Source organism: Ruditapes philippinarum, unplaced genomic scaffold, assembly GCF_026571515.1.
Source record: "Ruditapes philippinarum isolate M1 unplaced genomic scaffold, ASM2657151v2 ctg5575_1_1_1_1, whole genome shotgun sequence".
Classification (NCBI taxonomy): domain Eukaryota; kingdom Metazoa; phylum Mollusca; class Bivalvia; order Venerida; family Veneridae; genus Ruditapes; species Ruditapes philippinarum.
This window is the reverse complement of record NW_026862701.1, coordinates 1-18,287: the sequence shown is the minus strand read 5'-3', so window position 1 is coordinate 18,287 and position 18,287 is coordinate 1. Positions and strand designations below refer to the sequence as shown.

The following is an 18,287-nucleotide window of genomic DNA, read 5'->3' as shown; positions in this document are numbered from 1 at the left end:
AACAACAAAAAGCTAGATTAGTGTGCGTTTCATAGGTTCTTTTTAAGTAAATACTTTTTAATGAATAACACACGAGCTATATGAATATTGTCTTATCATTCTGAAGTGCAAAATTGATTGCTGAATTGTTATGTCAAGTTAAACGTGCTTTGTTATGACTTAGAATCATATTATTATAAAAATCATATTGTGTGATAATAGACGAAAACATGTGAATGTCCTTAAATTGTATCATATTCTTTAAACGAGACAGAATTTATATCCATAATAGGCAGATAAAAATTAGAAAAGCGGAAAGTTGGTAATCAGTACGATTTTACCGCTCAAGCCGGTGCTAGGGGGCGTGAGTGATGTTGCACTTACTCATTATCACTCATGTACAGATTCAATCAAACCGAGTCTGCAATTCTTATGTTATTTTGTTGTGATTAATGCTTCCGAGGGATCACTTTGTTTCCAGAATTTCATATCAAGTATTACCAGATTTTCAGAGTAATTTCCTAGGTAATTGCATAAATTCCATGATAAATGCACACTCATTATTTGTTGACTAACCTCTACAATATGTTTCAAAATATGTATGACTTCACAAATTGTACTATTCTAATCATGCAAAACTAGCAAAAAATGTCCATAATTTATCTAAGACTAAACAAAGTAAGATAAACTATTTAAGACTTGAAACTATGTAAATTAAAATATCAGTGCATATAAAATAATCAAAAGTATTGCAAAAGTATTGTTTGAACTTATAAACGAACTTTGCTGGTCTGTAGAGAGAGAGAAAGGGAGAGAGAGAGAGAGAGAGAGAGAGAGAGGGAGAGAGAGAGAGAGAGAGAGAGAGAGAGACAAACATTTTGGAGTTGGTAATTCGTAATTTTTTTTAAGAAAATACACTTCAATCTATCTTAAAAGGTTTGACATTCATTTCAGTCAATATTTTAAAAGAAAATGTATGACTGTGTTGTTTGTTTTAGTACATTATTATTTCTTTCATGTTTTTAATATCTATACGGTGCATAAAATTGTAACAGGAATGAGTAGAAAGCTTCAAGCCTATATGAAACCTACATCGTTGTTTATGCTTAGTTTAGAGAGTAAAAACTATATTAATTTGTGGCCATGTCATACTATTTCATTTATCTTTGAATTATTTATGGTCATTAAAGGAAAAAGGTATAAGTATGAACTTCCTTGCTGTAAAAGTCAAATGGCAACGACCTAGACAAACAAGATGTTCAGTAATGTTGCAGCGTCTGTAGAACACCAACTTTGGTAGCAGACACGCAAACTGGTATTACTAATAAGATTTGTATCCGTTGTGTTTAAGATAGTCCTAAAAGTCTAAACATATGTTATATACAAAACATCAATCTTGTTTCCCATACATCATCCTATGTACATTCAAAATGTGATGATAATCGTTAACGATATTTTTATAAGCTTTTAAAAAAGTATGTGGTATAAATCATGAATGGAAACCAATGACAACTGTACAACCATTATGGTGGATTAGATTTTCTTTAGTTTTGTAAGTTTGTGCATGAATTTAAAAATTTCCCGCTGATTATGGTGATTTACATGTCATTTTTTTTCTATAATATAATAAAAGATAATACGGTTAATAATGGTACTTTGTATTGGAAAGCATCATAATTAAAGTGAAATGTCTGTCCCTATTGGGCTAGATGATTATGTGACTATATTTTTATGGAATGCCAGATTCCTATACTAATTTTTTTCAATTTCCGACCAGACAGGTTATATTGCATGTTAAGCATATTATTGAATTGCATTCATTTTTTAATGCTTTGTCCATGTCTATTACCTTACGCTTAAGTTTAAGCTTTTGTTTGCTTGTCAACAATTCATGCCCAAATATTTTATTACCACAATTGTTTTTTTTTAAATATAATATTTAAACACTGCACAAATGTAGATATCTGGAAAGGAATTGAGTTCTTTGACATAACTTAACATAACATAACCCTTCGAACCGCATAAAAAGTATATTTCTTTAAAATATTTAAGTGGTTGCATATAAATCAAATGGACAAAATAATGTAATACTGTCTCCTATTAAAAGGAACAGACTGTGCTAAGTGTCCGATCTTTTTTAAAAAAAAAAGTATTATCTGCAGAAGAATGCTTTTATTGCCAGTAGTATTTTGTTGATATAATATAGCCTTATCAATTATAAAGGAACTACATATTTTAATAATTATAATTGTAACTCTATTAGTAATTTAAAACTGATTAAAAGAACATGCATGATACAACAGTACAAAGCAGAACGGATTAAATTTAGTGCTGCAACAAATAGAAAAAAAAAGAAATCCCAAAACGCCCAAAACGACAAAATTGACATATGTTACAGAGTCGGTTTGACGGTCCTGAAAGATGCAACTACCGTCTATGTTCACTAGCACTAGTTTAAGCTGAATTCAACATTAAAACATGAAAATGGCGAATATCATAGAATTCACAGATAAGATGTTAAAAGATAGATTTATAAAGGCAGCACCATATCATTGGGATGTGATACAGTATTCAAATAGGAATACTGACCGAAACCACCCAAACTGAAAGAGGTCTGTAATAGCATTAGATTCAACATAGCTTGTGCACAGTATTTACTTGTATGAAGATATAAACTGTAAACAACATGCAACAAAGTCTCCATTACATGATTCATGTGTCAAACATAGGACATGCATTGTCGTTTTCAAATAATCATGTTCAGTAAGAACTGGCAGATAACAACGTTTGCATTACATATTGCATTAAAATTATTTAACCAATAAAGGTCTTTAACATTCTTAAAATTTAAAGTTCCATTATGTAAATATCAAAACCTTTATGTTCCACCTTGCAAACGTAATAAACATTATGCCATTAAAATATATGTGTTATTGCGGCATATTGCTGCCACCAGATAACCGTATAAGTAACTAGTTAATTAAGACGCTACGGCCTTCGTGGTTAATTCCTACGAATCAAAACTCCAAACCGGTGTTAAATAGCCGATATACACCTCTCAGGCCGATGCTATTTCTTAATCAACGCATTTTTAAATTAGGTAGTTTATAACTTAACTTCGATATTTGCTTAAGGTCAATGTAAACGTAGTCTATTAAACTATAAACATGTAAAACTATTAAGGTGTAGTCATTGTTTAGTAACCTGACTGTCAAAGCTGTAGCAAAATATGTGCCTCGGTAGCGCAGTAGGTAGCGCGTCAGTCTCATAATCATATATATTCGACCATAGATCTGAAGGTCGTGAGGTCGATCCTCACCCGGGGCATTTTCTTTTCCTCAGGGGTTGGTTTTAATATGTTCATCCGATTCATTATTATGTATGACAGCATGAAGGGTAGAAAATCCTAAAATTATTTTTGCAAAGATATGTCCTCTTTTTATTCATTTTATCGTTTTTTGTCCGATCAATTTAAAAAGAAAAAACTTTCAAAGTTATACACTTAAAACTTGAAATACTTGTCACATTCATAATGTGTTGATCTGGAAATGCATTTATAAAAGACATAAAACTTTATCAGTAATCTTTTCTCAGCAATGCATTTTTCTTTTAATTTCTTAACCATTTTGTTAACTTAAGGTATATTTATGAAAATAGAGAATTAATTACAGAAAAGCATAATTTAAATATATTCAATTTTAATTAAATTTAACATTTTAAACTAATAAATACCAAGGAGCTTTAAAAAAACAGCATCAGTAACAATAATTTATAATGTACTACTGGAGATATATAAAGGTTAATCGTTTGATATATATTTAGCTAATAATAAAACCTAATTTGACTGCAAACTAGAAATGTGTCCATAGGACACGAGTGCCCCCACCGCAACACTGTTCTGTCAATCTTTTTACTAAGTCAAGGGAAATAACTCTACAAATACTGGATAAATTTACAAGCGAAACCCCAGGTGCAAATCTAAAATATGCTGAGCAACCTGCCCATAAGGTTTATTGACTATGTCAAATCCTTTTTGAGAAACTTGCGACACAAGCATGACAAGTTGAAAATTGCAAAAATTGTCTAAGTGAAGGGTAATAACTTTAAAAATACTAAATAAATCCAGACGAAAATACCCAATTGCACAACTGCACATGCTAATCAATATTCCTGTAAAGTTACATGACTCTGGGTCAAATACTTTTTGAGTTATGTGCGACACATGTTGAAAATTGCCAAATTTTACTAAGTTAAGGGCAATAACTCTGAAAATAATAAAAATATCCAGACGAAAATACCCAGGTGCACAACTACACATGCTGATCAACATTCCTGTAAAGTTTCATGACTCTAGGTCAAATACTTTTTGAGTTATGTGCGACACAAGTTGAAAATTGCAAAATTTTACTAAGTCAAGGGCAATAACTCTAAAAATACTAAAAATATGCACACGAAAATACTCAGGTGCACAACTACACATTCTGATCAACATTCCTGTAAAGTTTCATGACTCTAGGTCAAATACTTTTTGAGTTACATGCGACACAAGTTGAAAATTGCAAAATTTTACTAAGTCAAGGGCAATAACTCTAAAAATACTAAAAATATGCACACAAAAATACCCAGTTGCACAACTACACATTCTGATCAACATTCCTGTAAAGTTTCATGACTCTAGGTCAAATACTTTTTGAGTTATGTGCGACACAAGTTGTAAATTGCAAAATTTTACTAAGTCAAGGGCAATAACTCTAAAAATACTAAAAATATGCACACAAAACTACCCAGTTGCACAACTACACATTCTGATCAACATTCCTGTAAAGTTTCATGACTCTAGGTCAAATACTTTTTGAGTTACGTGCGACACAAGTTGAAAATTCCAAAATTTTACTTAGTCACGGGCAATAACTCTGAATATACTAAAAATATCCAGACGAAAATACCCAGGTGCACAACTACACATGCTGATCAACATTCCTGTAAAGTTTCATGACTGTAGGTCAAATACTTTTTGAGTTACATGCGACACAAAAGTGAACTGACGGACGGACGGACGGACGGAAGGACGGACGGAAGGACGGACGGACGGACGGACAAGGGCAAATCTAAATTCCCGCCACTAACGTGGGGGCACAAAAAATAAAGAACAAGTTTATCTTATTGTTTCGTTGTATGATTAATGGTTGCAAACATTTTGTATCACCTTATGATTTGGATGGATGTGTTAATACATTATCCAATCTCCGACATGACATACATCTTTTGCAATGAAACAGAGTTACACAGTCAGCAATATTCATCTATTTTTTGTTTCTCTCGAATAAGCACAATAATAATAAAGCGCTGTAAAAATGTATGTACAAGTAATATGATAACACTATTTACTTTAATTATACCCGGTTCAGAGACAGACAGTGAAGTACAACTAAACAGTTTGATAACCAACAACTCAAAATAGATACAAACAAGTTTTTCACATAGACCTTGTTTCATTGATTGTCAAAAGGACGTGTCTTCTTTCTATAAAGAATATATGTGTAGTCATTCAAAATAGTTCTAAATTGTAGTTTCGAATTTAGTTTTAAGAGTTTAGATAAGCAACAAGATTATTCAAATTAAATGCTTTATTATTTTTTTTAATTGTGTAACCTCATTGTTTACTATCGGATATCAACTTCTTAACGCTATACTTAAAATAGCAGTTGATCGTGCTCTAGATATTAAAGTTTTTTTTTAGTAGCTAGGAAATCGATCATGCAAATGCTCGATTTTACGCATCACCAATACATTTGTTAAACTTTAGATGTTTTCCCTGAATCATTATAACACTTCCTTAAACTACGTCAAAGAAAGCTTTCGCTTAAGTGTGCAGCTACGTATCAAATGGTAAAATCACTCAAATAGTATCATTTAACCGAAGTTAAAGCAGACAACAAATAAAAGCAAATTTACCACTAGATGTTCGAGTAAAAAACAAAAACATATTTTACAAAATATCAAAAGAGATGTTAACATAAGTCTTTAACTTACATAAAGTAATCCAATTTTCCTGTAATTGTAAAGAACATTTTTAATTTTATTTCATTTTAAAACATGGCTATCTTAATTAATATCGATGGTTTAAAGGGTGGTTGCAAAATATGTTCAGCAATCTGTAAAATATTTTTACAAATCAAGTGAGACTACCTAATTATGCATCTGTATATTACATGTGGATCAGTATAGCGTTGCTATGCAGCATAATGGTGATAAATTTGTATGTTGCTTCTACTGTTCTAATTCACTCTCCATGATATTATCAATTAGAAATCAATACAATCATAATGATGAAGCGTAGGAACACGTGGCTAAAAATTAATTAAATACTCAACTATAAAATTTATTCTGTAATTTAAAAGTGATTTTTAAACATTCAACAGGAAAACTTATTTCGGCAGAATGGAAACCAGATTGTGATTGAAGTCGCACAAAACAAAAATTTCATGATATCATTCCTTGTCTTGATGTAACACCATTTCTATATATTCAGTCATGACCAAATACTTCTTCTTAGATGACTGTCATGAACAGATGAACAGACCAGAAATAGTTAGACATTTTCTTCTTCCTTGAATGCCATGATCGTTCCAAGTTTGTCTTAAATATCAACAAGAAAATCCACTTTTATTAAAAACCTTTTTACACAGTTCTGTCCAAGAAAATTGCTTTATAATTAAAAATAGTATATATTATTTCATTCTTTGATTTTACTCGTTTTGTAAGCTTGCATCAAGTCAGTTTACGATTGATTACCATATTGGAGGTAAAACCAATTACCTGTATGTGACAAAACAAACGAAATAGATCAGTTTATAAAAATAAATGAATAGACCCTCAACAGACTAGTCATTTTTCAAACCAAGTATTACTGAACAAATTTGTTAACAAACCAAAGGAAATTATACCATTAGGTCTTCGTTTAAAAGATGTTTTAGATAAACGTAAAATTAATCCAGATAGTTACTTTCAAAATTACGATGAGGATATTCCACCTTGCACTTATAATTCCCCGAAAATAAATATTAACCTTTAAAATATAATAAAGTCATCAAATTCACCTGAACATTTTAAAGAGAAGTTTCTAGCAATTAAGGAAGAACATGAAGATTGTATACATATTTATACGGACGGTTCAAAAAAAGGTTGCAAAGAAGATGCGGTTGTGTTTGAAAAATTTTTACATCTAGTATGAGGTTACCAGATAATGCATCAATGTTTACTGCTGAAGCAAAAGCTACTAAAGATTCAGCATTGTCATACATAGTACAGCATACCCATGATAAATTTGTGATATTTTCTGACTCGCTTTCTGTTTTAATATCCATCAAAAATAAAATATTCTGACAATATCATGATAAGGAAAATTCTTTTACGAGTTCATGATATACTTAAAACAAAATCTGTTAAATTATATTAGATTCCAAGTCATGTAGGTATACGAGGAAATGAAAAAGAAGATGCTTTAGCTAAACAATCATTAAATTTTCAAAAAAAATCTGACATATTGTTACCTGCTTGTGATTTTAGACCGGCTATGAATAAACTCGTATCATCTGAATGGAAAGCAAATTGGGACAATGCCGTTTTTATTAAGCTTCACGATATGAATCCATCTCTTGATGTATCAAACCGCCATGATCAAACAACTCTTTTTCGATGCTGAATTGGACACACTAAAATAACCCACTCTTATCTCCTCACAAAGGACAATGCCCCTATCTGTGTAGCTTGTAATTAAAATTTTACTGTCAAGCATTTTCTACTTGAATGTCATGATTTTTCACAGGCCCGTAATAGATTTTATTGTGTATATTCACTCAACAAACTCTTTAATACAATTCCATAAAAAAACATCATTAATAATTTCTTGTATTCTAGGATCTAATTGGATCATTTTAATTGTCACTTACAAAGTTTAACATAACATTTGAAGCCTATTATAGCATTAAGCACGATATGGCCAGTTATGTGTTGGCGTGCCGTAAAAATCCAAACAAACAAAGACTAGTCATTTTTTATATCAATATGACAATCAGTAAGGCAAAATAAGCAATTTCGTGGCAGACAGTGTTCTATATTGATATGAAAATTATATCAATTTCTTTACATTGAGACATAATTTATATCCAGAATTGGCAGATATAAATCATAAAAACAGAACGTCGGTTATCAGTACAATTTTTTTCCGGCTACTGAAAATGTAATATATGAACGTTACTAGAACTAAGGTGATTGTGTCAAATAATGCTTCGTTATGAAATTAGGTTGTTTTTGGACTACTTATATCAATGTCCTATTCAGCAAGTATAATATTAAATAAATATACTTTCATTTATCTTACACATCGTTTTGCACTTTTAGTTTGAGATACGTTAAAAAAATCGTTTAATTTGTATGTAGAAACAACTCACTCTACATTCTATATTTAGTATCATAACGTTTAATTGTATGTAAATATGCATTTGCTGAAAATGATTTTGTACCTTTTATTTTAAATGGTAAATATTTGCATATAAACTACCGGCCTGCCAATATACCCGTTCTACTCATGCTCTGCACTGTACGCTTTTGTTTACATTTGTTTATATGAGTGGTTTATACAGATTGAACTGATGGGCAAGTCTCTTAAATTGAGCAAGTCATGTGTCGCAGTCAATTTCATGAATTCCCGATTTCGTCTGCATAAATTCACGTTTTTAACTTCACAATTTCAGCTTCATGAATTCACGAATTTAATTTCACAAATTCAACCTCGTAAATTCAAGATTTCAACTTCATGAATTCACAATTTTAACCTCATGAATTCAAGGTGTCAAACATTCGTGAAGTTGAAATCGTAAATTCACAAAGTATAGTTCGTACAGTTAAAATCGAGAATTCATGAAGTTGAAATCGTTAATTCGTGAAATTGAAATCGTAAATTGGTGTAGTTAAAATCGTGACTTAATGATGCTGAAATCGGGGAATTATGAAGGTTAAATGTCCATATTGATCTTTCGTAAATATACGTCAATAATTGTAATTAAAATGGGTTTCAATTGTTCACAATTGATGCGTATTGTTTTATGCATTAAAGACGAGTATTTGTATGTTTACTAAGAGAATGTGTGTTATTATAACTAGAAATGTTCATTGTATTTCTCTTTTCTTTTGCTAAATATTCATATCATATATTGTGATACATATTTTAACTATTGGGAGTTTTGAAAGTTATAGGTAAATGTAATTAACGATTTCACTCTAACAAGTTAACTGTATACTAAGCAAGCAGAAATGCTTGCTCCATTAATTGTGTCTGCCAGTAATTTTAGTGTTTTTTTTTTTATCTTATAGGCACGAAGTTCACAACCAATTACATCTTAATAGCCCATTAAGACCTCTGAGAATGTAAAATTAGAAACACATATTTCAAATGGCTATCTGATGTAGATAAACGATAAAAATGGTTGTATTCATTAACGTAAGGTATTGCCATTAGTTTTTAACCTTGTACATGTAAGTAATGTAGGTATTACCTGAAACTATGTTAAGGTACGTCATGAAACCGTTTGAATTTTATTTGTAAAATGTATTTTGTGAATATATACTTCGAAATATTCTTGAGGCCTATGTATAAGTAGCATACATACACTAAATTCACTTTTGCAGATAAAATTAGGTTTTCGGTATGTACAATCACACAAACTTTTCTCATATATATCACAAATAGTTTTATAAATGTTGATATGACCATGGATTTCATTTTTTACTGATAAGAAGATTTTAAGGATTATATTTGTAGGACTGGTATGTTTATATGCAATTTGCCACTTTAAAAAGTTTTATAAAATAGGCAAAGGGTAGCAATGATCATCCAAATATTTCCCGGATAAGAGCTTTTGACTAAAAAGCCCTGACATTGACTTATCATACTTACTAGCATAGATGTGGCTACAAAAGTTATGTTTACTTTTTCAAAACAATAGTTTTAAGTTAAGTTGCGTCAGGAAATGATACAGAAACAATAACTTTTTTTACCTTTTTTCATCAATTATCTTAAGGAACGCGTGCTATTATTTCTCATACATATGTGTACAAGAAAACTATTTCATTAGATTAAATTGCATGCATGATATCCGATGAAACATCAAAAAATATTTTAGAATGGAAATAAGACTGGGAAGGGTGCTAATTTCTTTTCTTTTTTGTTGTATCTTACCTTGATTATAAACTGTCAGATTATTTAAGGCTATTTACTATAGGTTGCAGCTATCAATATATATTTATTATAATTTAAATGATTATCCATTTAGTAATATGCTAAATACCTATTTAGTAAGTTTGTTCGCACATATTAAATGTTTTGATTATGTTTATAGACAATTAATGACCATACTAAAGATGTAAACTGTTTTTATGCATTCTTGTAATGTGGTTTTGTTTTTAAAAAAAAGTGATTTCATTATCATTTTATCTGCTGAATGAATAAAGTAGAATTTATATATACATTTTAAGATCAAACATTATATCCGACATCATCAGAATCGTCTTTATTGTCTAAAATTCATGGTTCAAGAATACAATTTAGAACTATGGTCCGCCCTACCATTATATCATACAAAAATAACAAAACTTAATTTTAATATGGCGTGGCATACTGTCAAACACGTGCTCTATTTCAAATATACACTTTATAATAAACGTTACTACAGTTATTCAAAAATATTGTCCCTGAAAAATATTAAACGTCAGCACATGATTAGTATCGCAGTAATAGTGATAACTTTAAAGGTACTCCACTGAGGTACGGCCGAATGTCACAAAAAAAAGTAAAATTTCACGAACCGATAATTTTTTGTTACTTGCGTGTTAGGGACATTCAAACAGAATCAGTGATACATTGATATGTGTTCTTTGGATTGGCAAATCGTTTGAAATACATATTTTCTCCAATTTTGTGGGAAAAGCGTTTAAACACCTTTCAGTTTGCAAATCTGAATAAAAACAACGGTCACGTGATGATTCTCGGGATGACTAAAAAGCGAAACGGAGAATTTTTTGTGTATTGGCAGCAACGAATGTGCGAAAGTGGAATATACCAACAATCCATAAATTTAAAAGCAAATTATGGGTTTGTTTGTTAAATTTCTTGTTGTTCACATATGTTCTTGTGAGAAAAATCTTTCAAAAGCAATTTCAAAATATTTAAAGTATTACATTGTTGTAATCATGTTTTTTTTCTCCATTACAATGATGAATTTAGCTAAACGTACGGAGTTGGAAACTGACATACACAAATTTTACAAATGTTCTATGTTAATTTGAGAGCTTTCGTGTAATTATTAAAAATTATGTATTAACTTTGTAATGGCAAAAATATCATGATATCTAGGCTAAGAAAATTTACTTTGTCAATCATTGTATTAAATGGGTCCTATTTTAAAGGTCATTTTGGTTTATCTGACACGTGTTCAGGAAAAAAAACTTCGTAATACCTTTTATACAACGAAAATGAACTTGAGTATTGTAAGCATAAAAAATCACACGCACACACAGAATGTTATTCCAGAGATTTCTCTTTAACTCTGATCAAAGCACTGAAAGCACTGGCTAAATAGAGAAAGAATCCGGCCTCATTATAGGACATTTAGGCTTCAACTTTATTAGTTAGTATTTCTTATGTATGTCTAGTGCATATAATTAAAATTCTATAAGAAAAAATCGATCTCCTTTGCTAGATAGATCTGAAATTTAATATTTATCATTTAACATACATACTTGCATATTTTATCGCATTGGATGTAAACTTTGTTGATGAGAAGATTACTACGTTTTGATCTAGACATTCAAAACTATACGTAATTGATACATGTTTCATGTGCATGGTAAACATTATCAAGAAGGTCGAAAAAGAGTTACAATCTGGCTCTATTAATATTATTATTATCATTATTGATACAGCAGATATACTGATAAATTTCTTTCTTATAGGAAGGCCTCCGTACTAGTGATGGGTCAATTGAGCTGTGATGTAATGTTACCAATATATTGAAGCTTCCCGGTGGAAAGAAGTTGAGAGCGTAATAAGAGTAAAAAAGGAAAACTGGAATAAAGACAAACAAGGCTACGGCAACGTTCACAGGACGCAGCCCCCGGCACAGTCAAGCTTCCACAGCTGCCGTGACTAGTGAAATAAACTTAAAACTGATTATATAGATTGTTGTTCTTTAAACCCTAATTTTCTTTCAAATTAAAACGAAAACAAACAAAATCATGATACTTGCAAGACAAATGTGAAGGGCAGGTAAGTAAAAAGTAACTTTAAGAATTCAGTAAGATATTATTAACCTCACCTCATACAAAAACCATTGCTTAAACTATGTTTTATAATACTTCCAACTCCTAGGCGGTATACAAAACTTGGGAAAGGGCAATGCATATCTTAACCATTGTTTTTCCTCCTTATAGCCTGTTTATCATGGCACACTCATTGTTAATAGTTTTGTAAATATTTTTATAAAAAAGGTCAGGTTCATTTCCCGACTATTTTGAAAACACGAGTGACTAGTTTCAAAAACTGCAATGGCTAAATACTGATCGGGTGCATTTCATTGCTAGGAAGAGAACCCTGCTTTTCTTGCTTTATAGCACTTAAACCTTTTTTTCTCTACTTTTGTCCCTTCTTTCTTCCTTTTTTTTTCATTTTTTTTTTGTTTAGTCTTTTTATTTACCACTTGAAAGCCTAAAATTATTTTTTATTGATAATTTAGCTGTGGTCCTGTGTTGCTTGGTCGTCTGGGTGTTGCATTCATTGAATGTTACCATTCCTTTTTGTATTTCTGATCGAAGATCAGGAAATACAAAGCTAACATTCAATCTCTGACACGGCGGTTTCATGACAAACCTAACAACAAGCAGTTCTTAAAACAGCTGAAAACTAGCGATTTAAAAGAAAGAAATATTTTCATTTTGTTATAAGTATCCAACAAATTACAATGCATTCAAAGTTTAAAAGTAGCTTTGGGTTATAGAATTGTCCATGATTGCTCATTCACAAATTACGCGGATGAATATCATTTTATTCAATGAAAATGCTATTTTAAGCGATGTCGAGAGCGTATTTCACAAATAAATCTGACTGTCGAGTAGTGGAATATATACATGTCGGACTGTTTTGGCGAGAATATTTTTGTTAAATTATTTACATCAATGTTAAACAACATTTTTATCCTGAACAAAAAACCTCGAATTTAATAAGGATTACAAACCAGAAATGCAATGGAAAATCTAAAGTAAGTATTACTTGATTGTATTCAGGCATTGTTCATATATCTTCTCCGTGGTGCAAGCGTTACGCGCTCGTTTAGTGTGTCTGGGGTTCAAATCCAATTCAAGGCAACTATTTTTTATAAAGTTTCTTTGTTAAGTAAATAGCCACGATATTCAAGGATAAAGTGTGTCTGTCATAAAAATGAACATAAATGATTTTTTGATGCAACTCTAGTCATGCAAAATTCCATATGTATCAAACTCTGGTACCAAGCAAGAAGAATAAAAGTACATAAAAATAAACTAATATAGGAAAATAATACAGTTATACAATGCGATTTTAGATTGCAAAGATCAAATAATACCACAGAGCTTGCAGCCTTTTGATTTATCTTGTTTTTCGTATGTATGTTCTGGAGATTAGGTGGGTGGTTCTCGTAATACTTTAAGATTTATATGATTGTGTATTAAAAGCCTTTGTAAATTGTTTTGGAAATACTGGATACCGTTTTGAAAATTTATAGAGCTCCTTAAGTATTTTAAACACATGAACGAAAAATTTCACAGTAACAGTAATTCCTAAGTATTTCGGTTATAGTGAAAATATGATAAACAAGATCAACAAGGAAAGGCGGCGTTCAAAGAACACAACCCCCATATGACCCAGCAACAAGAACCAATGATTAAAAATTACCGTTATCAAACGTTAAAGGTCTCCTAAGAAATTTTCTTTGGAATTAGATACTAAGTGTAAGCACTAAAACATAAACCACCAGATTGCTTGCAAAATCTTTATCGGCAGGATAAATTGTTCACAAAACATGATTTTTCACAGTCATGATCAAATGAACAGACTGTCATTTTCTTCCTGTTACCGAAAAATACACAACAGAAAAATTTCAAGTAGAAGACACGTCACTGACAGAATAATCTTAATATTTGAATAGCAAAGAATTTGCTAAAGCCAATTTATGAAAGAGAAATCGGGGATGATACTTAAATCATTTGCCCATAAAAGAGGGTTTATTTTACTCGTTTAGATTATTTTCAAAAACAAAAGTCTCAAAAAGCAAAGGTTAGCTGATATTAAGATGTAAACCGCGATATATAAAATTAATTTACCTGTGAAACTGAAGTGTAAATGTGTAAGTTTATCCAGTTTTTTCTTCAGTGCCTCAGCACTTTGATCTTATCTGTAGTACAAGTAAACTATATCGTTTTCACCGAGAAATCATTAAATTCTAAACAAGTTTCTAATAGAATCATAAACAGTTATTGTATCATAGTTTGAAGATTTTTCTGTTGAAAATGTGTCAGAGTTAAATCGATTTCATATACATGCACAGTGCGTAACTGAAATGGAAATGCAGGTAATAGTTCCCAACACTCCAGAGCATGCCCATTGATGTACTCATTCTTTTTTTTTTGTGGAATAACGATAGAAATGCCACATTCAGAAGCTGGTTCATAGGTTTTTTCTGGGGTTTCATATTGTTACAACAGGGAACGTGCATTTAATTTTGCCTATGGTATGAATGTGATGCAATTGTGTGTTGAACGTGTATGTACGATCCTATCAAGATAGCCTACGAAACGTCACTCATTACATACACAGATAACCGTTTGTGCCAGAAACAATTTTGCAAAGGGGGCACCTGAGTTCTTACTCCACCAGTAAAACTGAAGAGTCGCCAAAATGACCTACACAGTTTTGTGTGACGTCACTCCCACTCCTTCCCAAAAACAAACAATCAAATCAAATGAGACATGTCATTAACTGTATTTGATTTAAATACGTTATAGATTGCGTTAAATACATTTATTTAATAGTGTGATTACACTGTGCTCGTTATATAGTATAAATATCACCGATGCATTATGTTTGCCTTAGAATATTGAAATTGAAACTGAAATGTCAATGAAAATAATTGTACATGTATATAATATCTTTCCGTTTTGTCTAGAAAATGTCCGCTTCGCTGGCGTTTGATTTTTCAAGACAACGAAATTGCTACCTTGATTATCTTTAATACAGTTTCTCTTCGTTATACTCAAGTTATATAAACATGATAGGTTAGAGTGTTGAGAAAAAATCAATAACCCCGTTTACTCTGTTGTTCCAAAAATGTCCGTTGCGTATTTTAGTCATACCCGATGAATTGTGGGTAACTTCTGTACATGTCTGGAAAAACCAACTTTCATTTTTGCATCAAAAGCTAATGTGAAAATGCATTTTCTAGCATAATTGTTGTTAGAGGGTTGGTTAAAGTGTAAGTTATTGTTATTTTAGTTATAATATTGTGATTTGCGAGGAAATTTGTTTACATTTTTTTTGGACACCAAATTACCTGTCAGACCTCAGTGTAGCCCCTTTAAAGATCCTGTAAGTTGATTTATATCATAAATATAATGCTCAAATGAAGATTTATCAATATTGTAAGTTCCAAAAAGCACTGTTTGTAAATATAATACTTACAAATTGGTAAATGATATGTGAATTCACAACCTCAGATCTCCTTTCAAAATTTCATTTTATTTAGTTCCGCCCATTGTTTTCTCGTTAAGGGCACAATCATTCTTTTACTTGGGGACCATACGCCGCTTTTCAGGGAATGGCACTACTGTATCACATTTAAGGTTCCATGATAACCGCCGTATGAACACATCTGCGGATGTTTCTAAATTCAAAATTTCACCATTTTCGTGTTAAATGTTGAATTCTGCTTAAGCCGGTGCTAGGGGGCGTGGACGGTAACTTGAACTTTCCATTACCATCCATGAACAGGCTCAATTAAACCGAGCCTGCAACAGTTTCAATTTTGTCGTGTTGAGCTTTCTTAAGGAATTCTGTATTTCTCTATTTAACTAATTTTATTTACAGTACTATACAATTTGCCAATGAAGGTTAACAAACATGACATGGATAACACTTCATTCAAGAGTGGTAACAACCTTAATTACAACATACTGGATATTTAAATAATAATATAAGAGAAATTGATCGCCAATGCATCCCAATATTCCATCAAATACCGTGTGACAAAATGACGAAATTCGAACTATCCGTTAATTCAAGTTTATCGAGGTCCTTTCCATCACGAATGTCGTGATATTTCTGATACAACAAAAGCTTGATTTATGTGAGTTTAATAGGTTCTTATTAACTAAATAATTTTTAATGGATAACACACAAGTTCTAGGAATATTGTCTATCAGTATTAAGTGACATTTTGATTACTGAATGGTAAATGTCAGCGTGCTTTGTGGTTATTTTGTAACTAATTATGGAAAAAAGGAATTAATTTAACCTCGTACATTTACATTCCTACATCACATTTCTTCATAATAATAGAATGTGAATGTCCTTTGTATTTGTTATAAACACGTCATATTCGAATTTATTAAAATGTCAGTTCTAAAAATTACTTTACGTTACACTACATTTATATTTAAAGCTTATACATTTATGCGAGTTGCTTTTAGGAGTACTAAATGTTGTAGATAAAATAAATAACTGGCTTAAATATGTCATATCTTTCCTTTAAATTAAATTAATGCATTTATTTTTTCATATATTGGCATATTAAAAGGTTTCACCGAAATGAACCGTTTCAAACAAGATTATTTGCTCATCAGAACAATATAAACACGATTTTAGATACCAAGTTCATTGAATATTATGAATATCAAGTTCAAGACAAGCAAATGTCATTAGGAGACAATCTGAAATGATCCTTCGGAATAATAGGATACAACAAAAGAAGAGGAACATTGCAGAATTAGTTTTATCGAATACATTCATGACATATGATATAAAGAGTGACATCCCTGATACCTTTTTGCAACGTCTAAACATTTTCTCGAATTCCAATACTTAATGTGCTTGAAAACGAGAGACTTGATTAAAAATGAATAGTGTTAGTCAGTACTGACATGATTTGTTCTTAAGTCAAATGCAAGCACATTAACATTTATCAGTTTCCATAGTCATTTATTTACATCTGTTCGTTAAGCTCTTCACATTGTCTATTCTCTTGATAAGACTTGACACTCATTAATCAAAAACGACTTTTAAAACGAGAATGGAAATTACTGATACATATTTTTTGATAAAGAAATATAGCAAGTTATGCACAAGTTTAAGGTGCATAAGTTCTTATTCATGTGATATATTTATTAATCGATATAACATTGAAAACATATTTCTACGCCAAAAGAAAAAGAATATGGCATAAAAGAGACCGAGAAATAAAATGTCCGATGTATTTTATCCCATTTTGTTAAAATGCCCCTTGGTATAATCTCTTTATATGTATGACTACAAAATGTGTACATTGTTTATGATGCAAAAGAAGCGATTCATCTAGAACTAAACAAATGTGATAAAAAAAGATTAAACATTATTGAAACGACGTTATTTGACCTCGCAGTGAATATAGAATATGAGTAAAATGACATTATTTATTTTAGGCAGTCTGTTATTCCTAAATCTCCATTATTCTTTTTCCTCTTTGTGAGAGGACACAACTCCGTTTTGAGTTTTGAACAAAGATAGCCCTTATGCGATATTCCATTTTGATTGAGTATTTCATGAATACTACCAACTTAATCATTTGTATTATGCATTTTAGATCGACTTTTTTTCTCTTTTTTTTTCGAATCATCCCACCTTTCACATTTTAGTGTATTGCTTAGAAACATTGAACATCTTCAAACCTCCTTCAACCCCGTTTACAGGAATAAATACACAGCTCAAAAATAGATTTTAACATCGAGTTTTTATTAAAAAGGCCAGCAGTTTTAAGATGATTGTTTTATCAGTTATGCATATATCAAAATGAGTGTTCAGCTACAAGTTTTTTTTTTTACTTTATAATAAATTGATTAATCATTTCTTTGGCCTTGTAATTTTCAGTATTGCCTATGTTATAGTAATAAAATGTATGCTGTCAAACGATTATGACAACATCATGAAGTTACTTTATATTGGCATTCATTCACCTTGTCGTATAGCGAAA

The 18,287-nt window shown here is 30.9% G+C and overlaps 1 non-coding gene across 1 annotated transcript; it reads left to right on the top strand.

Moving 5' to 3' along the window:
* Window positions 1-3,212: 3,212 nt before the first annotated feature.
* On the top strand, window positions 3,213-3,306 carry Trnam-cau (transfer RNA methionine (anticodon CAU)). Its single transcript has 2 exons — window positions 3,213-3,249; window positions 3,271-3,306. It is a non-coding gene; the product is annotated as a tRNA-Met (tRNA).
* The last annotated feature ends 14,981 nt before the right edge of the window (window positions 3,307-18,287 follow it).